This window comes from Paroedura picta, chromosome 1 (genome assembly GCF_049243985.1).
Source record: "Paroedura picta isolate Pp20150507F chromosome 1, Ppicta_v3.0, whole genome shotgun sequence".
NCBI classification, from domain to species: domain Eukaryota; kingdom Metazoa; phylum Chordata; class Lepidosauria; order Squamata; family Gekkonidae; genus Paroedura; species Paroedura picta.
In genome coordinates this window covers 7198051-7222477 of record NC_135369.1, presented here as the reverse complement: position 1 = coordinate 7222477, position 24427 = coordinate 7198051, and positions in this window count along the sequence as shown.

Here is a 24427-nt window from a genome sequence, read left to right as displayed (position 1 = left end):
TTGCTGGATCAGCCCCGTGTCCTATCTATCAGGGCACAGAGACATGGATCATTTCCGAGTGTTGTGTCCTTGCTCTGGGATTTAGAGATTTATTACCTCCAAATTTGCACGTTCCCCACATTGAACATGGCTAGCTGGCATATGGTACATGCTACTCAGCCTCCCCGGACTAGCCCACCAACAGGATCATAGAATCCTAGAATCATAGTGTTGAAAGGTAACTCCAAGCTCATCTATTCCAACCCACTTCATAGTGCAGGAAACTCACAACTACCTGCCCACCCATGATGACCCCACTTTCATGCCCAAGTGATCCCTCCACCAAAATTCTCCAGAATCCAGCCTAGTCTGGAGGAACTTCACCTACCCACAGTGTCAGTTAGCAATTCTCTGGGTATGAAGGAAATGAAGGCATTAGTGATTTAAAGCAGAAAGTTAAAGATCAGGACCTCAAAAGCTAAACCTCTGTGAGCCAGTTCGCCAAGAATGGCGGTCATATAAATCCAACTAATGGATGGATGGATGGATGGATGGATGGATGGATGGATGGATGGATGGATGGATGGATGGATGGATGGATGGAGGGATGGATGGAGGGAGGGAGGGAGGGAGGGAGGGAGAGGGAGGGAGGGGGATGGATGGATGTGGATGGATGGATGATGAGAGAGAATGCTGGATGAATGGATGGATGAAATTTTCAGACATGCTGCCAGTTTCAAAAACAGGGCCAGCTGGACAAGTGCAGATCAGGAGTCTCCTTGGCTGGATAATAACAATAATGATATTCTAATCTTAATTTTTTTATATCCTGCCCTTCCTAGTGCTCAAGGCTGCCGACAAATTAGATTCCACAGTCAATAAAATAATTAAATGAGGACATTTTTTTTTTCCAGGAAGGAGGGTTTAGATGTGTTAGGAACTGGGGAAGTTTCTGAGACAAGCTGAACCTGCACAAAAGAGACCGGCTTCACTTGAACCAAAAGGGGCCTGGCAAGTGATGATGAATATCAAAGAGGCAGAAGATCAGGTTTGAAACGGCTCATGGCAATGTGATCCTTTCGATCAAAGGAGGGAGGCTTTAACTGTGTTGGTTAGAAGGCAAGATGAACATCCAGGAAATATAGCCCTTGTCCCCAGGACAAGAAAGAAAGAAAGAAAGAAAGAAAGAAAGAAAGAAAGAAAGAAAGAAAGAAAGAAAGAAAGAAAGAAAGAAAGAAAGAAAGAAAGAAAGAAAGAAAGAAAGAAAAGTAATTTTTGACACAGGATTCTATGAAGTTATTATTATTATTATTATTATTATTATTATTATTATTATTATTATTATTATTATTATATTTATTTCCCGCCACTCCCTTGCGGCTTGTGGCGGGTAACAGCATCCCAGAATCCCCATTAAAACCCGAGGGATGATTGTATCTTATAGATTTTCACCATTTCCATAAGCCATTTCAGCCTAATAGTAGGGCATGTGCAGCCATTTCAGTAGTCTGTTCCCACATGTGGATGTGGTGGTGGGGACTGAAAAAGACAGGTTCAATGGCTCACAGCCATTTAAACCAAATTTATGTCAGGTAGACCTGCCAGACTGTTAGATTTAAAGGGCTGGCAGCCATTTCACCAGTCTGTTTTCTTCTACTTGCTTCCAAGTGGGGACAGACAGAAACCTTTTCAGAACCAGGAATTTGCCCCAACTCACTGCTCATCAGATCCATGTTCCCTTTTTTGTTCTGGGTGCTGACGGGGCCTATGTCGGACCTGGATTGTGAGGAAGGGAAGAATCAGGCTGTCGTGGCCTAGCTCCTCCCCATTAGTAGCCACGAGTACAGCATCCCAGAAGGGACAAAAAATGCCCCAGGCGGCTTCACCATGCTATGAAGTGAAGCCACCTGGAGTATTTTTCTTTGCTTGAAGAATATGGCATTGCATTGTTATACAATACCACATTCTTCAAACAAGCAAAAAATATAAGCCCCTGCTGCCCTACAGTGAGGTGGAACCTCGCCACCCTGGCTGCCACATTCGGAGGCACAAATCTGGAGCAGACCAGGTGCAGCAGGGAAAACCGTCCCCCATCTGGAACCTGAAATAATCCGGGTGACCAGCCCTGAAATAATCAGGGTGACCAGATGCCCGGTGACAGCGTGGTGTGGTGCCATCAGTGCAAAATAGGTCAGGAAGAGAGAGGTGGTGCCTTTTACTCCCCCTTTACTATCCAAAGTGGCTTACAATTGCTGACCTTTTCTCTCTCCTTTTGTGATAGGTGAGGCTGAGAGAGCTCAGAGAGAACTGTGACTGACCCAAGGTCACCCAGCTGGCTGCTTGTGAAAGAACGGGAAATCAACCCCAGTTCTCCAGAGTAGAGAACATTGCTCTTTTAAATATGTGCCAAATGGTGAAATGGTTTGCAGCTGTCTACCATTTCAGCCTAGCAACAGACTAAGTGCTATGAAACTTATGTTAGGCTGAAATGGCTGTCAACCTTTTCACTGGTTTATTTTGCTTCCCCCCCTGTTCAGAAGATAACAAGAGAGAAACTGATGGGCTAAATGGCTCATGATCATTTAAACCTAACAACTTATAAGCAGGCCCACCATGTTGTTAGTTTTAACTGGCTGGCAGCCATTTCACCAGTTGGTTTTGCTACCACCGCTCCCAAACAGAGGGGAACAAAACCAACTGGTGAAATGGCTCTCAGACATCTCAGCCTAACAGCTGGGCAGGTGTGCCCATCCACTGTTAGGCTGAAATGGCTGCCAGGCATTTCACCAGTCCATTTCACTTCCCTGTGCTTGCAGCCATTTAAACCTAAGAATTGATGGATAGACCCACCCTGCTCCGCTGTTAGGTTTAAATGGCTGAAACAGCAGAACTGAATCAGATAAAAGTAGTGTAGTTGCCAGTTTGAAGATGGCTCAATATGATTCAGGATGGCTAAAAACAGGGCTGACTGAGAACAGCCCCAAGGAGCACTCCACAAACTGGCGAGTAAGCAACCATGTGGCAAATCCGATTAATAATAATAATAATAATAATAATAATAATAATAATAATAATAATAATAATAATAGATGACTAGAGGAAAGATATGGAAGTAGTTTATTAAATTATGCATGAGGTGGGGAGAGTTGACAAGGATAATTTTTCTCCCCTCCCAAAATAGCTGAACTCCAAGGCATCCAATGAAGATGATTAACAGTATGTTTGGGATTAAGACAATGGATTAGGGAAGATAATAGGGCAGATATAAAAGGGGGCAATTTGCAAATATCTGAAGGACAATTTGTTGATCGCGGAATTCAGCACCACCTGGTTTCCTTCCTTGACCGAGTGATGGCCTTATTAGGGTGTGCGACCTCAGTGGGTGTTGTTTACCTAGATTTCAGTAAGGCTTCTAACAAGGTTCTCCAGAATGTTTTGATGGTTAAACTCAAGGCCTGCAAACTGGATTTTCGGATGGTTAAGCGGGTAGGGACCTAGGCAGAAAACCATGCTTCAAAAGTACTTGATTTGTAGGTGAGCATATGGGCTTAAGGATGACACTCATACCTCCAACATCATACGTGTTGGAGCTAATTAACCTAGTAGGGTCATCTGACCCTTTCACCTGACCCTAGCAGGGCCCTGGTCAGCCCATCCCAGACCCCTGTTGAGCCATGGGTCCCCTTGCTGCAGGTTATCCCCCCCCCATTGAGGTGAACCTGAGTGCTTCAGGAGGGTAGAACTCCTTCTGCCTACCAACATTCACCTGACTCATTGATTTCTTTCTTGGCCATTCCCAGCTGGGTTGGCCCACTCTGTGGCATCTCCCAGAGGCTCTACATCTGGGGAGTCATTTTGTCTCCTTTCTGGACTCCCCTCCCCATATTAGGTTGCCATCCCCTTGCCCTCCGCCAGCTGCGACATTTTTTGTGTGCAAAACCCAGCAAAACCCAACTGTGCCAATTAACTGTGCAAAACAAGTATTAATTCCTTTAAAAGGAGGTGGTGAGCTCCCCCTCACTGGCAGTCCTCAAGCAAAGGTTAGATACGCACTTTTCTTGGATGCTTTAGGATGCTTTGGGCTGATCCTGAGTTGAGCAGGGGGTTGGACTAGATGGCCTGCGTGGCCCCTTCCAACTCTATGATTCTGTGATTCTATGATTCTAAAATAACCAGTATATAGGGTGGGTGGGCAGGCGGGAAGCTGCACTGCCAGGGAGAAAAGACTGTGCTGCTGGCATGGGGCACCTTATAAAGTGCCACGTTCCAGCTCTTCCCCCTCCTTCTGACGTGACACGTTAGAGCCGTGCATGCTCAGACCTGGCTCCCAGTGCTCTGCTACAGAGAGCCATCCTCCACCACCCCACCTGCTGCTTCTTCAATGGGAGCCACCGTAATTCATTGTTGATCTTTGACAATGGTATTTCCAGCAGATTGGAAGGAGGTGAGCAGTGGGATGCCACAGGGCTTGGTAATGGATTGGATAGTTTTCAACATTTTTATCTTTGATCTGCATGGGATTGGGGTCACTGTGGTGGGCGGGTAGTTGGGAATTTCAAGCATTCTATAGGTAGTTGGACCAGAAGACCCTGGAGATCCCTTCCAACTCTGGTAGCTGGGACTTCTGCACACAACTGCAGCCATTAATGGTGTTTGACCTCTCTTGAATTTGAGACATGATTGGGGAGCAATGGGGAGAAAATAGCCAATCATGGGAAAGAGCCAGTGGGTAGGTGTGGCATTTTGGCATTTTGGCTTGTGGCCAAACCACCCTTTCCTGCGGATAAATCAGGATTAATGGTTTCTTCAGGCTCCAGCTGCGGTTTGGGGAGCTTTCTCTTGTTCAACATGGGTTGGAGGCTTTTGTAATCTGCTGTGTCATGTCGTCAAGGAGGATTACATAAAACCTTCTGGGCTGTTTTGGTTATAACTAGTTCAGCAGGGATAGGATGTCTTGCTCATGATAGGTAGGGAGGACCATTAAGCACCCGGAGGCATAAAAAGGGATGGCATAGAAACAGAGCATGATAGAGTCAGAAGGGGCCATCCAGTCCATCTAGCCCAGCTGCTGCTTGAAGACCACCAGAGAGGGGGCGCTCCCCACCTCCTTAGGCAGCCCCTTCCTCTGCTGAACTAGACTCCTAGAATCCTAGAGTGGGAAGAGGCCATGCAGGCCACCTAGTCCCACCCCCTGCTCAGTGCAGGATCAGCCTCAAGCATCCAGGTGAAGGACCTGTCCAGCTGCTGATTGAAGACCACCAGTGAGGGGGAGCTCCCCACCTCCTCATGCAGGCCCTTCCATGGCTGAACTAGACTCCTAGAATCCTAGAGTGGGAAGGGGCCACACAGGCCATCCAGTCCCACCCCCTGCTCAGTGCAGGATCAGCCTGAAGCATCCAGGAGAAGGATCTGTCCTGCTATTACTTGAAGACTGCCAGTAAGGGGCGCTCACCACCTACTGAGGCAACCAATTCCACTGCTAAGCTACTTGGACTGTGAAATTAGTTTATCATTCTAATAATATCATTCTATACATAGTTTCAAGCCATGACTGTGGGACCTATCCCCTGCTGCCTGAAGGAACTGCTCCCTGCCCTCCTCTTAGAGGGAATGTAGTGGTTAAGAGTGGTGGCTTCTAATCTGTTGAGCTGGGTTTGATTCCCCTTCCTCCACATACAGCCTGCTGGCGATCTTGGGCCAGTCACAGTCCTGATTTTTGTTCTCATGGAGCAGCCTTGTCAAAGCTGTATCAGCCTCCCCTCCCTCACAGGGTGTCTGTTGTGGGGAGAGGAAAGGGAAGATGATTGGAAGCTGCTTTGAGACTCCTTCGGGTAGAGAAAAGCAGCATATAAGAACCACCTCTTCTTCTTCTTCTTCTTCTTCTTCTTCTTCTTCTTCTTCTTCTTCTTCTTCTTCTTCTTCTTCAGTAATCTCAGGGCTCTCTCAGCCTCCCCTAACTCACAGGGTGTTTATTGTGGGAAGAGGAAAGGGAGGGCAAATGTAAGCCACTTTTAGACTGGGTGGACCTTTACACAACTAAGTTTCCGAACCTTATTCCGCACAATTGCACCACCTCGGGGGTTTCTCGGTATCTGAAGAATGTTTCAAGGATTTCTCAATGGTAAAAAAGTTGAGCAAGGCTGCTATGAGGCACCCTTCCATTCTATATGGGATTGCTCACTGAGAGTTTCAGGGCTCCCAGCTTCCTTTCCAGATGATTAAATCTTCAAGGCATAGAGATCTAGAAGTTACAGGGGATTTTCAGTCTCGTGCTGTTTACTGGAGGTTGAGCTCTGCAAAGATTGCTAGGTCTCATAAATCCCCTTCCTCCCTTGCAGACAATTTTACTATTCAAAAGGTAGAAGATGCAACAGAGGTTCAGCTCATAGAATCCTAGAGTTGGAAGGGGCCTCCTGAGTCATCTAGTCCAACCCCCTGCACTATGCAGGACACTCACAACCCTCTCGCTCATCCACTGTAACCTGCCACCCTGTTTAATCTTCACAGAATCAGCCTCTCCATCAGATGGCTATCTAGCCTCTGTTTAAAAACCTTTAAAGATGGAGAACCCACCACCTCCCGAGGAAGCCTGTTCCACTGAGAAACCGCTCTAACTGTCAGGAACTTCTTCTGCATTAATTTCTTTTGCATTAATTTCATCCCATTGGTTCTGGTCCGTCCCTCCAGGGCAAGAGAGAACAACTCTGCTCCATCCTCTACATGGCAGCCTTTTAAAGACTTGAAGACTGTTTTCAGATCCCCTCTCAGTCATCTCCTCTCCAGGCTAAACAGACCAAGCTCCCCCAACCTTTCCCCAGCTATACAAAATCTAATTTATTTCATGTTGCACTGGAGGTGGGATTTCTGGTTTGGAGCGACCATTTTCATTGTTGAGATTCTGAGAAAAGGGGAAGTTAAGTCTAGTCAAATATTTATTTTAGACTTTAAGTTAACTGATTTTAGTAAATTAAGGGAAAGACGGGGGAGGGGCAATTCCACAGCCAGATATACCAAACGACCAGTGAGCAGGTGATGGATGAGAATTTCTAATTGCTGGCTGTCATTGATGAGAGAGTTCCCTGACATCCTCTCCTCCCTCATCTCTAGCGGGCCCCTTGGTACACCAAGGAGCTTTGCAAGAAAAAATGGGAACTGAGACATCTAGCGCGAGTTTGGAGGAAGACTCGTAACAAAACCTTGAGAACATTTTATAAAACAGTGGTCCCCAACCTCCAGCCCGGGGACCGGTACCGGTCCATAGATCAGTCAGTAACGGGCCACGGCTCCTCCTTGTCCTCCTCCCCAGGTGCTGCCCTGCCACTCTGCTGCTGGCTCACCTTTGGTGCTCTCCAGCAGCCGCCATGGTTGGGGCTCCCCCTTGGCATGGCACTACACAGCTGCTGCTGGCAGCACCCCCCAGTCGGCGGCAGGAAGTCAGGGTTGCCGGCAGGAAAGCAAGTGGAGCAGGGGCTCAGGCGGTGGTGACATCCCCCAGCAAAAGACTACCCCCCCCAGGTCTCAGTAAAATGTGGGGGACCACTGTTATAGAATACAGATGAAAGCCTACGAGATGGCGATGCCGTCCATTAAACACAGCATTAACTCGACTACCATCACATCTGCTAACTCACTCCCGGTACAATTGCTTAGGATAGTTCAATCTCTAACTGCCCTAGAAGAAGGACAACAAAATAATAGTCAATTGGATGAGTTGTGAGGCATTTGTGAGTCATATTGCAGACAAAATTGGTATATCTGGATCCTCCCTCCCAACAAGGAAAGCTCTGCCCCTATATACTTGGACAGGTGGTGGTGGTTGGGGGGGTTAGAACACTGTATTCACTGAAAAAGGGCCATATAGGTGGCCCTGTCCGGGCCTGGACCACCCCTGTCCGGATGGTGTCCGGGTCAGCGGGCAAATCCGGATGCCCAGTGAAGCTGGGAGCGTCCGGATTGGGCCGGCCCCTGGAGTACCCTCCTCCAGGAGCCAGCTGGCCCACTGAGACACTATGCGGACCCTCCAGTGTGGAGGCCACGCGGCCCGATAAGCTCCAGCCTCACTGGGAGGAGAGGGGACCGGGGATGGCTTCCCCACGCCCCGCAGAGCACACCCGGCGCCTCGCACCTTCGAGGGTGATGGGAATGACTTCCCCGGGCCCCACCAAGCATACCTTAAATTGCTTCAGCTTTTTGCAATTTTGTTATGTGGGCTGTCACCCCTCCATCACAGGCTGGGACACCCGTGTCAACCCTTTCTGACACTCCTGTGCAGACCCTGGCACCAGAGAGAAAGAAGACAGGTCAAGCCTTGCAAAGCATCATGGGAGAGCAACTAAAACCCACTTCTTGTTCTCAAGCAGGACTTGGAGCTAGGCTTCCCCAACCCACTTGCTTGCAAAAGAAAGAGGAGTTTGTCAGCTCACCTGGCAAGTACAGAGAGACAAAGGCACCCCATCCCAAACACCCCTCCACCCAGCGAAGCACCTTGTCTTGTAAAGCGAGCTGGCCACCCTCTTTCAACCCCAGATCTAATCCAAGATTTAGCCTTTGGCCTTTCCTTTACCACTGTCCGCAGGCACAAGCAATCATCCAGGATTTGCCAGAAATGGGCCATCGGCCCTTCTAGGAAATATTTCTCCATATTCCCAGCAGCTAGTTTCTTTGTCTCAGCAACCCATTTCTTTGTTGGGACCTGGCCACGATTGTTACCGGCCATCAAACACTTTGTCCAAGCCCTGGACAAGGTAGGATCAGCCCCCTGTAACCTCAGGCCACAAATTTCCTTTAAATATTGAGCTCCCCCAGCCACAAAGGGCAGTCAGTTTCCAGGCTACAGAAATGCTGTCGGACGCTTGTCTTGGTCCCTTGTCTGTCACCCCGAATCGCTTCCCTGGCCCTCTGCTCCACCCAGAAGACAGGTAGATATCACTTTCCATCAACCCTCAGTACAGGTTCCTCCCCTATAAGCCTTTTCTTAGTGTTCTAGTGGCTAGGAATATCCATTTCTATGCTAGAGCGCACATGTGTTGTCTTTTCTCTAATTAGTGTGTGTTAATAAAATCCTTCCATGTTTAGATCACTGTCTGCCTCAGTTCTATCTCGATGACATAATTACCCAGGAAACTGTGCAATACAAGGTCCCACATTACGCCACGCTGCCTCTTGCTGGCTCCTCCAGACACGTGTCCTTACAGACATGCATTTGGCGCAACAATTTGGATCCCGAAACAGGGGGATTCAATGTTCAGGTTAAAACTGAAAGGGAAATAAATTATCTGAATCAACATTGATTCATTTTTTTCAAGTTTTAACCATCTGAATGCAAACCCCAGATATCACCCTTGATCATCTCCGATACAGAAGGGTGTATAGTGGGCAGGATTTATCAGAAGAAGAAGAACAGTTGGTTCTTATATGCCGCTTTTCCCTACCCGAAGGAGGCTCAAAGCGGCTTACAGTCACCTTCCCATTCCTCTCCCCACAACAGACACACTGTGGGGTGGGTGAGGCTGAGAGAGTGCTGATATCACTGCCCAGTCAGAACAGCCCAATGTCACCCAGCTGGTTGCATGTGGGGGAGCGCAGAATCGAACCTGGCATGCCAGATTAGAAGTCCGCACTCCTAACCAGTACACCAAACTGGCTCTCAGCTCATGGTCCTCCATGAGGGCGTGGAGTCCCAGGTAATCAGGTGTTGCAACATCCCACAAAAGGCTAAGCAACTGCATCCTGTAGCCCATTTGTATGGCAATTTTGGCGTGTCCAAGGGAATGAACTCTTCGAGGGTGGTTTACCTTATTTTTTCACTCATGACACCCCAAGAATTGGGAGTCTTTCCTGGTGAAACCTCCAACTCCTGCTCTGCTTCTCCCTGCTGAGAGGGTCTACTCTTCCTTCTGCTGACCACTACTCGTTCCTCCAGCAGCAACATACTTGGGGGCAACCTTTCCAAGTGGCTGCAGAGGACACAAGAGGAGACTTTGAGCTAGCTCCAGACATGGGTGTGGCGCAACTAGCACTTTGCCGCACAGCGGTCCACGGAGAGGGAGCAGAAATGCTTCTAAATGGTGGGCTGAAAACAGGGCCAAGGATTGTAACAGACAGGAGGATTAGCCACATTTCTACTCCTGGGCTGCGAGGGGCCAGGGAGGAGCATACGAAATGAGGAGCAGCAACAGGGAGGTGTGAGGTGGAAGTGGAGTTGCTTCCTCTTGCCCACCCTCTGAACCACGCCTGTCAGAGACCTTCTCCTGGTGTCTGTCCATTCTCTACCACTGAGTATCCCATCCCCAGGGCCGGTTTATCCATGTAGTTCCTGTAGCCAGTGCATTGGCTCTTCCAGGGGCCCCGTCCATTTCCTGCTCCACCATCAATCAGGGCAGTACCTTCTCTCCATCCTTTTCCCTCTTTAAGGACACCTGACAGTGAGAGTGGTTTCTCAGTGGAACAGGCTTCCTCGGGAGGTGGTGGGTTCTCCATCTTTGGATTTTTTTCAACAGAGGCTGGAGAGCCATCTGATGGAGAGGCTGATTCTGTGAAGGTTCGAGGGGGTGGCAGATTGTAGTGGGTGAGCGAAAGGGTTGTGAGTGTCCTGCCTACTGCAAGGGGTTGGACTAGATGACCCAGGAGGTCCCTTCCAACTCTAGGATTCTATGATTCTGAAGTGACTCCCCTTTCCGCTATGGGGGTCCGTGCTGCCCCCAGTCTGGCTGCTCCCGCCCCAAATATTGCAAGTCCTTCGGGCCCCGAAAATCCCCAATTCGCCCCTACCCATCCCCGTTTCTTGAGTTCTTAAAAAGAAGCAGCAAAAGAAAGTGTGATGCAGGCAGAAGCTTTATTGAAAGGGAAAGAGAAGAGGCAACATCATTTCCAGCGAAACGGTTTTATCAATGGACATACTTTCTTGAGTCAGCAAACAGCAGCTTTTCCACCGCCCCTTTAGCTGGGATCCCTTCAAGGTTTCAAGGTTTCAAGGTGAATGATTGCAGAGATAAACACAGGTTGCCCTTTAGGTGGGAAGAACTTGGTGGGGCCTTGAAATAGGGGGCCAAATCAACTCCATCGACATGAGCGTAGACTTGGAGGGAAGAAATCGTTAGAGGTGAGAAAGAACACATATTTCAGGGCACTGGCCTTTGTGACATGGCCAAAACCCCAACTGATCCTGCGGTGAATGAGGCAGGGCCGTCCTTTCTGCCGCCCAAGTCCGCGAAATCACCAGCCGTCAATCCGTTCCGTGCTTTTCACGTTGCCGTTTCATTCCATTAACAGGGACAGATGCGACCGCAAGGGGGGCAGCCGCCACAGGCCGTGTACCCTCCGACCTTCACCGGCTCGCAGGAGGCAGACATGACTGGCCCTGGGACAGTCACGATGAAAGGAGCGGGCTGGATCACCACTTCCGAGGGCGGGGTCTGGTTGATGCAGGCGACGCTGGCCCCGCTGGTGATGCCGAGGCAACGGGCCGATGTCGAGTTACCGCAGCAGGAAGAGGAGCAGCATGAGCTGGGGCAGCAATTCAGGGTGCCCAGGCCGCCGGTTGGGTAGCTGCATGGGGAGCAGCAGGGCTGGGAGCAGCACGGCTGGGAGCAGCACGGCTGGGGGCAGGAGGGGATGGCGCAGGATGGAGGGCAGCAGCAGGAAGACATCTTGGAGAGGTGGAGAGGAGTCTGGAACAACATGAGGAAAGGAAGGGAAAGGTCTAGGTGAAAGGCTGGAGGTGGCAAAGATAGTCAGACCCTCCAGGGTAGCGATCCCCAACCTGTGGGCCACGGACCACATGTGGTCCTTCAACTAATTGGAGGTGGGCCCCGAAGGACGCCTTCTCCTCCCCCCCCCGGCCCTTTACTTCATCCCCCCCAGCCCTTTACAGCACACTTCATTGTTGTGGTGTGTCGGTATCTTATTTTGAAGGGATGTTTAAACATTACCATAGCAATCAGAGAGTGCTAGGGCAGTGGTTGAGAGTAGAGGAATAAACTACCCCCCCCACCGGGCCTCAGTAAAAGGCGTTGAGTGGTCCCCGGTGATAAAAAGGTTGGGGACCACTGCTCCAGGGAGTCCTGGGTGCCAAAGCTATGGACTGACATTATACCTTCCCACCCCTCCTGATTGCGAACTTTTCCCATTGGTAGGTTAGGGCTACAAACATCCCCCTGGCAGCAGCATAAATTCAACACAGTAAGATATTTGTTTAAATATGAGAGAGAGAGAGATTAAGTGCAGCGGCTGGAGAACCTGGTTTGATTCCCCACTCCTCCACGTGCAGCCAGCTGAGTGACCTGGTTTCCCATAACAGTCCGGTTAGAACTGTTCCAGCAAAGTCGTTCTGTCAGAGCTCTCTCTGCCCCACTTATCTCCCAGGAAGTTTGTTGTGGGGAGAGAAAGGAAAGGCTATTGCTGGCTGCTAGGACTGTAAGCTGTGTTGAGACTCCTTCCATAAAATCAGAGTCCGTTAGCACCTTTAAGACCAACAAAGATTTATTCAAGGCATGAGCTTTCGAGTGCAAGCACTCTTCCTCAGACTAAGAGCTCCCTGATTTTATTGTGCTACTTCAGACCAACACAGCTGCCCATCTGAGACCCCTTCAGGTAATGAAAAGCAGGGTATAAAAACCAGTCCTCCTTTTTCTTCTCATTTCTTATTTCTTCACTCGAAATAATACAGCTAAGGTAGCGTCTATAGATTGTAACTTAAAGTATATAATGGCTGTTTTTTAAATGGAAATTAATCATTTCTATATTTTCTGTTGTTACCACCCTGAGCAAGCTGGAAAGTTTTTATTATTTTTGTTATTATCTGTTTCACATAATGTATTACTCATAAGGCCTTGGAGGAGTAGCTGGTCTCATAGCTGAAGTGCCACTCAGCGCTTAACACCCTTTCAGAGCAGCTGTCCCACCCCTGAGTGCCTCCTCCTCCAAATTGCTTGCCTGTCTGTCCAGCAGCCAGCCAATCGCCTTTGGTCCCCCACCCCTGACCACCTCCTCCTCCTTCCACTTCCCTCCGAGGCTCAGAGGCTGCACATCCTTGCTGCATGAGAACTGCCCCTGCTGGTGAGTTCCCTGCCTGGGGGCCTCCAGCCTGCAACCTTTCCTGATCCTGGAGGGAGGGAGAGGACATCCATAGAATATTTCCACCACCTTCCCCAAATCTAGTGCCCCATGTATTCCTGAACGCAACGGGCTTTATACCTAGTATTCTATGAATTGGAACTGCAGTCTTAGCTACTGAGGAGAGATCCTTGAAGACAAAATAAATAAAATAAATATTGTATTCCTGAATGCAACCAGCTTGGCCCCTACTTATTATTATATATGACAATATACATATATATAATAAATTATCATAGAATCATACAATTATAGAATTGGAAGGGGACATACAGGCCATCTAGTCCAACCAACTGCTCAACACAGGATCAGCCCAAAACATCCAAGAAAAGTGTGTATCCAAGCTTTGCTTGAAGACTGCCAGTGAGAGGGAGCTCACCACCTCCTTAGGCAGCCTATTCCACTGCTGAACTACTCTGACTGTGAAAATTGTTTTCCAGATATCTAGCCTATATCGTGGTACTTGAAGTTTAAACCCATTACTGCATGTCCTCTCCTCTGCAGCCAACAGAAACAGCATCCTGCTCTCCTCCAAGTGACAACCTTTCAAATACTTATTGTACATATATATTATTATACAAAACATATGTGTGTGTTTTTTAAAGTTAGATTCAAGCCAGGTAGCAGTTGTGAGATCATCATGAGTTTGGGGGGTATAAACCTTCTAGAGGCAAAGCTCCCTCTGCCAGATATCTGTAGCAAAGTAACTAGGCTCGTATTCTTGCATTTCCTTCCTCTCCCCATAACAGACCTCCTGTGAGGGAAGTGTGTCTGAGAAAGTTCTCAGAGAACTAGGGCTGCCTCGCAGTCTCCCAACTTGTACCATGTGGAGGAGGACTGGGGAATCAAGCCCAGTTCTCCAGATGACAGCCCTTTGTTTTTCACCCCTACAACATGCTGGCTCTCCTGCCAGCCTCATAGATTCATGGAAACCTCATAGAATCAGGAAGCCATAGAGTTGGAAGGGGCCATCCTGGCCATCCAGTCCATCTTTCTTACCATATGCATCCTATGAAATGAAAAATTACAATAGACTTACCAGAGCAGGAGAAGAAGAGGGGCAAGCAAGAGAAGCTGAGCAGAACTGTGGAGTTGGTTGCAGGTAGCTAGAGCTTTTATACTATCTCTGGGGAACATTCAATGGGTGACTCATATCAGAGGGTATAATTTGTTGATTCTGTCACAGCTCCCGATGGCGTTTTGTATCACAGATAACCTCCTATTATCATGTGCACTTCCCCATATCTTACACTATTATAGATGTTCTAACCCAGTTTTACTTGAGTCATATCCAAAAATTACCTGCGGGATCCCCTGGCTGACTGCAGGGGAAGGAAATCACCTGCTTTCCAGGAAAGTACGAAGTTTAATATTTCAGTACAAAATGCCTACGCTTCTCAAGTTGGGATTCAAGTGTGTAATTAGAGATAAATGAATTTCCCCCTCCAAAAAACAAAATACAGCCTGAAACACTTCCCCACCATGCAGCTGTTTAGTTGTTGTTGTTGTTATTGTTCTGCTCCGCAGTCTTGTTAAATTTTAAAAGGAATGCAGAAGACAGCTCAAAACAGTGGCATGGTACAGAGAATCTCCTTGCTGCTCCATTGTTTTTGCATTGTTCATGGGGGACAGAAAGTGGAAGTTTAAAGCGATTTCATAGAATCACAGAGCTGGGAGGGACCTCCTGGGTCATCTAGTCCAACCCCCTGCACTGTGCAGGACACTCACAGGTAGGCTTGTGCGATTTGCAACCACGCAGGCGCGGAATTCCTGCTGTCACGCCGCTGCCGGCACCCCCCCCCCCCCCCCGTGGCTTGGCGCTGGCTGCACCCGGAGGGAACAGTCACCGAAGCGGCCAAATTGCACAAGCCGAGTTGTGAGTGTTGTGGGGAGAGGAAAAGGAAGGTGATTGTAAGCCGCTTTGAGACTCCTCTCTCAGCCTCCCCTCCCTCAGAGGGTGTTTATTGTGGGAAGAGGAAAGGGAGGGCAAATGTAAGCCACTTTTAGACTGGGTGGACCTTTACACAACTAAGTTTCCGAACCTTATTCCGCACAATTGCACCACCTCGGGGGTTTCTCGGTATCTCGGTATCTCGGTATCTCGATATCTCGGTATATTTCAAGGATTTCTCAATGGTAAAAAAGTTGAGCAAGGCTGCTATGAGGCACCCGTCCATTCTATATGGGATTGCTCATTGAGAGTTTCAGGGCTCCCAGCTTCCCTTCCAAATGATTAAATCTTCAAGGCATAGAGATCTAGAAGTTACAGGGGATTTTCAGTCTCGTGCTATTTACTGGAGGTTGAACTCTGCAAAGATTGCTAGGTCTCATAAATCCCTTTCCTCCCTTGCAGACAATTTTACTATTCAAAAGGTAGAAGATGCAACAGAGGTTCAGCTCATAGAATCCTAGAGTTGGAAGGGACAGCTTGGGTCATCTAGTCCTACCCCCTGCACTAGGCAGGACACTCACAACCCGTTCGCTCACCCACTACAACCTGCCACCCCCTTGAACCTTCACAGAATCAGCCTCTCCGTCAGATGGCTCTCCAGCCTCTGTTTAGAAATCTCCAAAGGTGGAGGACCCACCACCTCCTGAGGAAGCCTGTTCCACTGAGAAACCGCTCTCACTGTCAGGTGTCCTTAAGGAGAGAAAAGGATGGAGAGAAGGTACTGCCCTGATCGATGGTAGAGCAGGCAATGGACGGGGCCCCTGGAAGAGTCAATGCACTGGCTACGGGAACTACATGGATAAACTGGCCCTGGGGATGGGATACTCAGTGGTAGAGAATGGACAGACACCAGGAGAAGGTCTCTGACAGGCGTGGTTCAGAGGGTGGGCAAGAGGAAGCAACTCCACTTCCACCTCGCACCTCCCTGTTGCTGCTCCTCATTTGCGTATGCTCCTCCCTGGCCCTTCTCAGCCCAGCAGCAGAAACGTGGCTAATCCTCCCGTCTGTTACAATCCTTGGCCCTGTTTCCAGCCCACCGTTTGGAAGCATTTCTGTTCTATCTCCGTGGACCGCTGTGCGACAGAGTGCTAGTTGCGCCACACCCATGTCTGGAGCTAGCTCAAAGTCTCCTCTTGTGTCCTCTGAAGCCACTTGGAAAGGTTGCCCCCAAGTATGTTGCTGCTGGAGGAACGAGTAGCGGTCAGCAGAAGGAAGAGTAGACCCTCTCAGCAGGGAGAAGCAGAGCAGGAGTTGGAGGTTTCACCAGGAAGGACTCCCGATTCTTGGGGTGTCATGAGTGAAAACTAAGGTAAACCACCCTCAAAGAGTTCATTCCCTTGGACACACCAAAATTGCCATACAAATGGGCTACAGGATGCAGTTGCTTAGCCTTTTGTGGTATGTTGCAACACCTGATTACCTGGGACTCCATGCCCTCATGGAGGACCCTGAGCTGAGAGCCAGTTTGGTGTAGTGGTTAGGAGTGCGGACTTCTAATCTGGCATGCCGGGTTCGATTCTGCGCTCCCCCACAGGCTACCAGTTGGGTGACCTTGGGCTGTTCTGACCGGGCAGTGATATCAGCACTCTCTCAGCTGTCACGATCAGTGCCTGCTCTCTGCCATGAATCTTTATATTAGCCTGAGTCTCTCCATGTTTGCTTAGCCTTGCCTTTACCTTTCGCTTCTTGGGTCTCTGTGTAACCTCGACCCAATATATTTCGCTGTCTGCCTGAAATCGAGACTTGTCTGCTATGCCCTGCTATCATGATTTGCTGTGAACTATTTGTCTTTTGAACCGGCCAGCAAGGCCTGCTCTTTGTAACAAAAACAATTATCTTGTCAGTGGGCACCGGGCAGCCCAAGGCCGTGTGAGAAGTAACACCCCCAAGTTTATTGCACCTAGTGGTTCTTCCTCCCTCCCTTGGGAACCTTCAAGTTTAGGGCGGGAGAATTCTCTTGAAAAGGGTCTGCAATTGTATTCACGGGCAGATTTGACTTCACCAGTTTAGGTGACTGAAGCAACTCATCAATAAAACTTTCTTTTCATAGAAGTTGAGTGATTCCCCCTTAGTCCTCCTACCAGCCACCTTAACTGATCCAGACTCTGGGAAGCAGGTGGGGGTCCAGTGCATAGTGGACTCCTGCTGCTCCAAAACCTTGGTGAGCCCCTTGATGGCCGAGACTTTGGGGGTGGCCATTGGGGAAGCCCGTATGCATCACCCAGCTGGATGGGAAATGCACCCCGGTTGCGGAGGCTACTGTTAATATGCTCCCCATAGAACTGGACATTGACCAACACTGGGAGCGGATTCAACCATTGGTGCCCCCCCCGTTCAGCCTTCCCATGCGTCCTGGGGTTGGATTGGCTGCGGGAACATGACCCCACTGTAAAATGGAAAACGGGGTCCATGAGGATCTTGGATCCGGGCTGTAAGCATCACCGGAGGCCCCCGCTGCCTGCAGGGCCGACCCCCGTCACGGCGGCAGTGGCAGAGGCAAGGGCAAGTGATTTGCCAGGAGAGTATCAGGACTTTGTGGACATTTTTGCTGAGACTGAGTGTAACCAACTGCCCCCCCATCGCAAGACTGACTGTGCAATTGAGCTTAAACCGGGGGAGCCACTTCCAAAAGCCAAACTTTATTCCGTGAGTCCCAGGGAGATGCGGGAATTGAGGGATTTCCTGGATAAGAATTTGGCATGGGGTTTTATCAGTCCCGCCACTTCCCCATTGGCTGCGCCTGTTCTTTTTGTAAAGAAGAAGGATGGCTCTCTGCACCTCTGCACGGATTATCGAGGGTTGAACGCGGTTTCCACGTGTAATGCCTACCCCTTGCCCCTCATCAAGGATTTATTGGGACATTTGGGGAGGGCAAAAATATTCACCAAGCTGGACTTGCGGGAGGCCTATTACAGAGTGTGCATGAAAAAGGGGCATGAGTATCTGACTGCATTTAACATGCCTTTGGGCCACCTTGAGTACACAATTATGCCGTTCGGCCTCACCGGCGCTCCGGGCGTGTTCATGAATATGATTGTCAAACGTACAGGAAACTCACAACAAACTTCTTAATAAAGAGTTTTATTGGATAGTTCTATACGCAAGAGACTGAGAAGTCAAATCTGACCAGAGGCCAGATTTGCCCCAGCTTATCAATACATTTCTCCCGCCCAAAACTTGACAGTTCCCAAGGGAGGGGAGGAAGAGAGAAAAGACATATGTGTAACATAAACAGGCTTTCACTCTCACAACCTTGAGAATCCCGTGAGCCCACAACAAGATAAGGTTAACATAACAACACTACTCAGTTTTATGGCTACGAAAACTACAAGGCTTGGAGCAAGCAGGCACCAGGTTCAATAAAGCAATATAACTGACATGGAGGAACTCAGGCTAATTTATGACAGAGATTCTACAATCCTGACATCCCTCCGCACTTAAACTAACTTCCCTCCCTAGCCCGCATCAACAGGACGGGGGCAGTCCGGGAAAGCACGATGGAAAGCTCGGAGGAGGCGGGGTGCCTTCACGTTTGCTGCCTCAACCCACTCCTTGTCTCCGGAAGGGAAATCCTTCCAATCAACCAAATATTGGAGACGACCTTTGTGCACACGAGAGTCCAGGATCTGATTGACCTCATAGTGGGTGTCCTTATCGATGTAAATCGGCACTGGCGTAGCTGCAGGGGGGTGCCACTCATCCGGGGCGGGGGCTCTCCGCAGCAGGCTGGAATGAAAAACCGGATGCACATTCCTGTAAGTTTTTGGTAAAGCTAATTCTACAGTTACAGCATTGATCAGCTTCACAACCTTGAACGGCCCCACATACTTAGGACCCAGCTTCTTTGACTTCTGTTGGCAACGCAGGTTTTTGGTGGACAAATAGGCCAGGTCCCCCACCTTCCATGCAGGCGCAGGTGCCCGTTTTTTGTCTGCCTGGTTTTTATAAGCTTGTTTTGCATCCTCGAGGCAGGCAACTATCGTTGGCCACCCCGCACTAATTGACTCGGCCCATTTGTTGACATCGGGAGCATGGGGGGAATCCAGCTCCCAGGTGGGGGCTGCCACCAGGTCAGTCCCGTACACCACCTTAAAGGGAGAGACCCCCGTGGAAGAATGGACTCCATTGTTGTAGGCAAATTCAGCGAGGGGAAGCAGGGCAACCCAGTCATCCTGCTGGTGGTTGATAAAGCAACGCAGGTATTGTTCGAGGATCTGATTCACCCTCTAAGTCTGGCCATTGGATTCGGGATGGTAGCCCGATGTGAGGGCTTGCTCCACCCCCAATAGTCTTAAAAGCTCCCGCCAGAACTTGGCAACGAACTGGGGGCCCCGATCCGTTAACAGGCGCCCCGGGACCCCATGCAGCCGTAGTATGTGGGTCACAAACAATGAGGCCAGTTTGGCCGCGGAAGGCAAGCCAACACAAGGAATAAAATGGGCCTGCTTGGAAAAAGCGTCCACTACCACCCAAATGACCGTTTTCCCTTGGCTGGGAGGCAGGTCAGTGATAAAGTCCATTGTGACATCGGTCCAAGGACGGGAGGGGGTTGGTTGGGGTTGCAACAGTCCTTTTTTCTTTCCCCCCTCGGGCTTGGAGGTGGTGCAAACGGGACACCCTAGCACGTATTTCTCCACATCCTTGCGCAGAGATGGCCACCAGTAATGCCTCCGGACCAGGTGTAGGGTTTTCACAAACCCGAAGTGTCCAGCGGTTTTTGCATCATGACAAAGTTTCAAAACGTCCCTGCGCGCCGCCGCGGGGACAAAAAGCCGCTCGCCTTTAAAAAACAACCCCCCTTTCTCCGTCAGGTCTGGGCGGAGGGAGTGGAACTCAGAGTCCTGTGCCACCTCCTTTTGGACCCAGCCCCCTGGAACCGATGGGCCAAGTTTGGACTGGCTGCGCGTCACCGCTGCCATCCCCAGCTGGGCGGGGGTAAAAACTGTATCCACCAATGGGTCGCGCTTGCTGTTGTACTGGGGCAGGCGCGACAGGGCGTCCGCTAAGAAGTTCATTTTGCCCGGCAGATGCTTGAGAGAGAAGTTGAACCGGGAGAAAAACTCCGCCCACCGCATCTGTTTTGCTGAGAGTGACCGAGGCTGCTTGAGCGCCTGAAGGTTTTTGTGGTCCGTCCACACGATGAAGGGCACTACGGACCCCTCCAGCCAATGTCGCCAGGTGGATAAGGCCAATTTCACTGCAGCCGCCTCTTTTTCCCAAATCGCCCAGTTTCTTTCATCCCCGGAGAACTTTTTCGACAAATAGGCTAGTGGATGTAACTTCCCATCGCCCCCCTCTTGCAGGATCACGGCCCCCATTGCCACGTCCGAGGAATCTACTTGCACGGTGAATTGCTTGGTGGGGTCGGCATGGGCTAGCACCGGCTCAGAGGTAAACAATAGTTTCAACCTCTCAAAAGCATCCTGACATTGAGGGGTCCACTGGAGCTGCGCCCCTGGGCGGCACGCTGCCTTTCCCCCCTGCTTTGTCTTTAACAAGTCCGTAAGAGGCAATGCCACCTTAGCAAAATTGGGGATAAACGTTCTGTAAAAATTTGCGAACCCTAAGAAACTTTGCAACTGCCTCCTTGTGCGAGGAGGTTCCCAAGCCAACAAATCACGCACTTTACCCGGATCCATTTCAACCCCGGCTTGGGACACCCGGAAGCCCAAGAATTCCACCGCGTCTCGGTGGAACTCACATTTTGAAAGTTTGGCAAATAATTGGTGCTTCCGCAGACGGCGGAGCACTTCACGGACCAACTTAGCATGACTCTCCACATTTTCAGAATACACCAAAATATCATCAATGTACACCAACACCCCCTGATACAATAAATCATGCATAATTTCATTAATCATATTCATGAACACGCCCGGAGCGCCGGCGAGGCTGAACGGCATTACAGTGTACTCAAATTGCCCCAGGGGGGTGTTAAAAGCAGTTAAATATTCGTGCCCCTTTTTTATCCGGACTCGGTAGTAAGCCTCCCTCAAGTCCAATTTCGTGAAAACCTGTGCCCTCCCCAAGTGACCGAGCAAGTCTCTTATCAATGGTAACGGGTAGGCATTACAAGTAGAGACAGCATTCAAACCCCTGTAGTCCGTGCAAAGGCGCAGGGACCCGTCTTTCTTTTTCACAAAGAGAACCGGGGCCGCCAGGGGTGACGTGGCAGGTCTGATGAACCCCCTGGCCAGGTTTTTGTCCAGGAACTCCCTGAGTTCAGCCATCTCCCTCGGGCTCATGGAGTAGAGTTTGGCTTTCGGGAGCGGCTCTCCCTTTTTTAATTCAATGGCACAGTCAGTCTTTCGGTGGGGGGGAAACAGGTTGCACTCAGATTCCACAAACACATCAGCAAAGTCTTGGTACTCCGCAGGAAGAGTCCCTTCCCCCCCGGAACCTAACGCAGCCACCACCCTTTTTTCGAGAGGGGGTTGCGGCCGAACGTGCTGTTTGCAGCCTGGGGAAGTGAATTCCACAGTCCCTTTTTTCCATTGCACCGTGGGGTCGTGTTCCCGCAACCAATCCAGACCCAACACACACGGAAAAGCGGAGTGGGGCGCTACTAGGGGTTGAATCTGCTCCCAGTGTTTTTTGACGTCCAAGTCCATGGGACGTGTTTTCACCGTCGCTTCCCCCCCAGGGGCACACTTCCCATCCAGCTGGGTGATTGGCAGGGGTTCCCCCAACGGTACCTTGCCCACCCCCAGAGTCTCGGCCAGTGCGGGGCTTACTAAGGATTGGGTGCACCCCGAATCCACGATGCACCGGACTCCCACCTTCTTCCCGGATTTGGGGTTGGACAAGGTGGCCGGCAGCAGTACCAAGGGGGGATCACTCACCGCGCATTTGCCCCTAATGGCGGCCTGCTGGCGGGGCGCCTTTACAGCAGACCGTCTTCGTTTCCCGACTGCTCCTCGACTTGGTCCTCGCCATCCGGGCCGCTGCCTTCCTCCGAGTCTTCCACTGCAGACGCTGCAACCAGTGGCACTAACAAGGACTTGGCACTCTTCTTCGGAACCGTCTTCTTGGCGGGCGGGGTTTTCGCCTGAGCGGCGCCCGTAGCTTTGGCCCCGGTCCCCGGTTTTGAGGGGCACTGAGCGAGGAAGTGGCCGGCTTGCCCACATCCCAGGCACAGTCCTTTCTCCATGCGCCGAGTGCGCTCAGACGGCTCTAGTTTTGTCTTCGGCTTGGCTTTCGCGGGGGTAGGAACCTTCGCCCCTGCCTTCCCGGCCATCTCCTGGAACACAGCCGCTCGCTCCAGGCGGTTCTCCATTTCCCCGGCCAGGTTGATCCATCCATCGACCGTGAGCGGGTCGTCTAACAGCAGGCACTTACTGGACAAGTCAGGCGAGAGGCCCCCCACGAACGCCAGCACGCGTTGGGGCTCGGTCCAGGCCGGTACCGAGGAGACTAGCTCTTTGAATTCTCTGGCGTACTCGACCACCGCCCGCTTCCCTTGCTTCAAGGCTTTGAGCTTCTTCTCTGCGGTTTCCCTCTCGAATGGCTCCACATACATCTGACGCATGGAACACAGGAAATGGTTGTAGTTACGGATAGCTTGAGGGTTGTAACGGTACAAGTCCAGAAACCACTTGGCTGCCTTGCCCTCCAGGGCTTCCCCTACAAACCGGACCCGCTCAGCGTCATCAGTAAAAGTGAAGCCCATGTCCATCATGTAGGCTTGGAGGTGCACCAAAAACGTTGGAAAAGCCGTGTGGTCCCCCGAAAACTTAGCCTTAAACTTGTAGGTGTTCCGCATTTCCACCCCCCAGAGGTGGGGGGGTAGGCGTCCCGGACCCCAGCCGGCCTGGGCCCCCACCGGGACCGGGGGTCTTCCTCCACGGCCGATGCCTCGGCCCACGCCTGCCGCCGCTCTCGCATCCGCCGCTGCCCTTGCCACCTCCGCCGCTCGCGCAGCCGCCGCCGCCGCTTCTCGCGCTGCTGCCGCCGCAGCCGCCTCGGCCCCCGCGACGTTCGCTGCCGCCGCCGCTGCTCCGTCTGCCGCGCCGGCCCCGTTTGCCGCTCCAGCGCCTCCGGCTGCCCCGCCGGCTCCGGCGTCATCGCGCTCCTCGTCCTCCGTTTCCCACCGCGCCCTGGCCAGGGCCGCCGCCTCAGCCTCAGCAGCTGCTTGCATCTCGGCCATCTCACGCTCGCGCAGGGTGGGCAGCCCGCCCGCTCTCGGACCACTGGGATCACGGACGGCACCTCCGCTGTACACCTCCCGCAGCAAACGTTGAGTGCGGCGTTGCTCTTCCGGATCCAGCCGACTCGAGAGGTCCTGCAGCCAATTGGTCACCCTGTCCAGTTTGCTCTGCAGGTCCTGTGTGTCACCGGCGGGCTCCAGCCCGTAGCTAGGCATTCCAAGATTCTCCGGCCACTGCTCGTCTCCAGTTGGTCGGTCATACTTCGACAAACGCCGGCGTTCGGTGACGTGCCTTTCCAAAAAATCCTCAGGCCCAGGAGTTGCTCCTGTCACGGCTCTAAGGATGCCTGAGCTGTACGGCCCTGCCGTGGCACTGTCGCCCTGGGAGAGGTCCCAATCCAGACCCTCTCCCTGCTCAGTAAAAGAATTTCCTTCGCCCTGCATGGTTGCAGGTGAAAGGAGTTGTGAGATTTGACTTAATGTCAAACGTACAGGAAACTCACAACAAACTTCTTAATAAAGAGTTTTATTGGATAGTTCTATACGCAAGAGACTGAGAAGTCAAATCTGACCAGAGGCCAGATTTGCCCCAGCTTATCAATACATTTCTCCCGCCCAAAACTTGACAGTTCCCAAGGGAGGGGAGGAAGAGAGAAAAGACATATGTGTAACATAAACAGGCTTTCACTCTCACAACCTTGAGAATCCCGTGAGCCCACAACAAGATAAGGTTAACATAACAACACTACTCAGTTTTATGGCTACGAAAACTACAAGGCTTGGAGCAAGCAGGCGCCAGGTTCAATAAAGCAATATAACTGACATGGAGGAACTCAGGCTAATTTATGACAGAGATTCTACAATCCTGACAATGATTAATGAGATTATGCACGATTTATTGTACCAAGGGGTCTTGGTGTAAATTGATGACATTTTGGTGTATTCAGACAACCTTGCTGGACACGTGTCTTTGGTCAAGGAGGTGCTGCTGAGGCTCAGCAAGCACCAACTGTTTGCTAAACTCTCCAAGTGCGAGTTCCACCGTGATTCTGTGGAATTCCTGGGGTTCTGGGTTTCGAGCAAGGGGATAGAGATGGACCCGGGGAAGCTAAAAGACTTGTTGGCTTGGGAACACCCCAAAATGCGCAAACAAGCTTACAAAGTCCAAGCTGACAAGAAACAGGTGGCTACCCCGCAGTGGGTGGTGGGGGATCAGGTCTACCTGTCCATAAAGAACC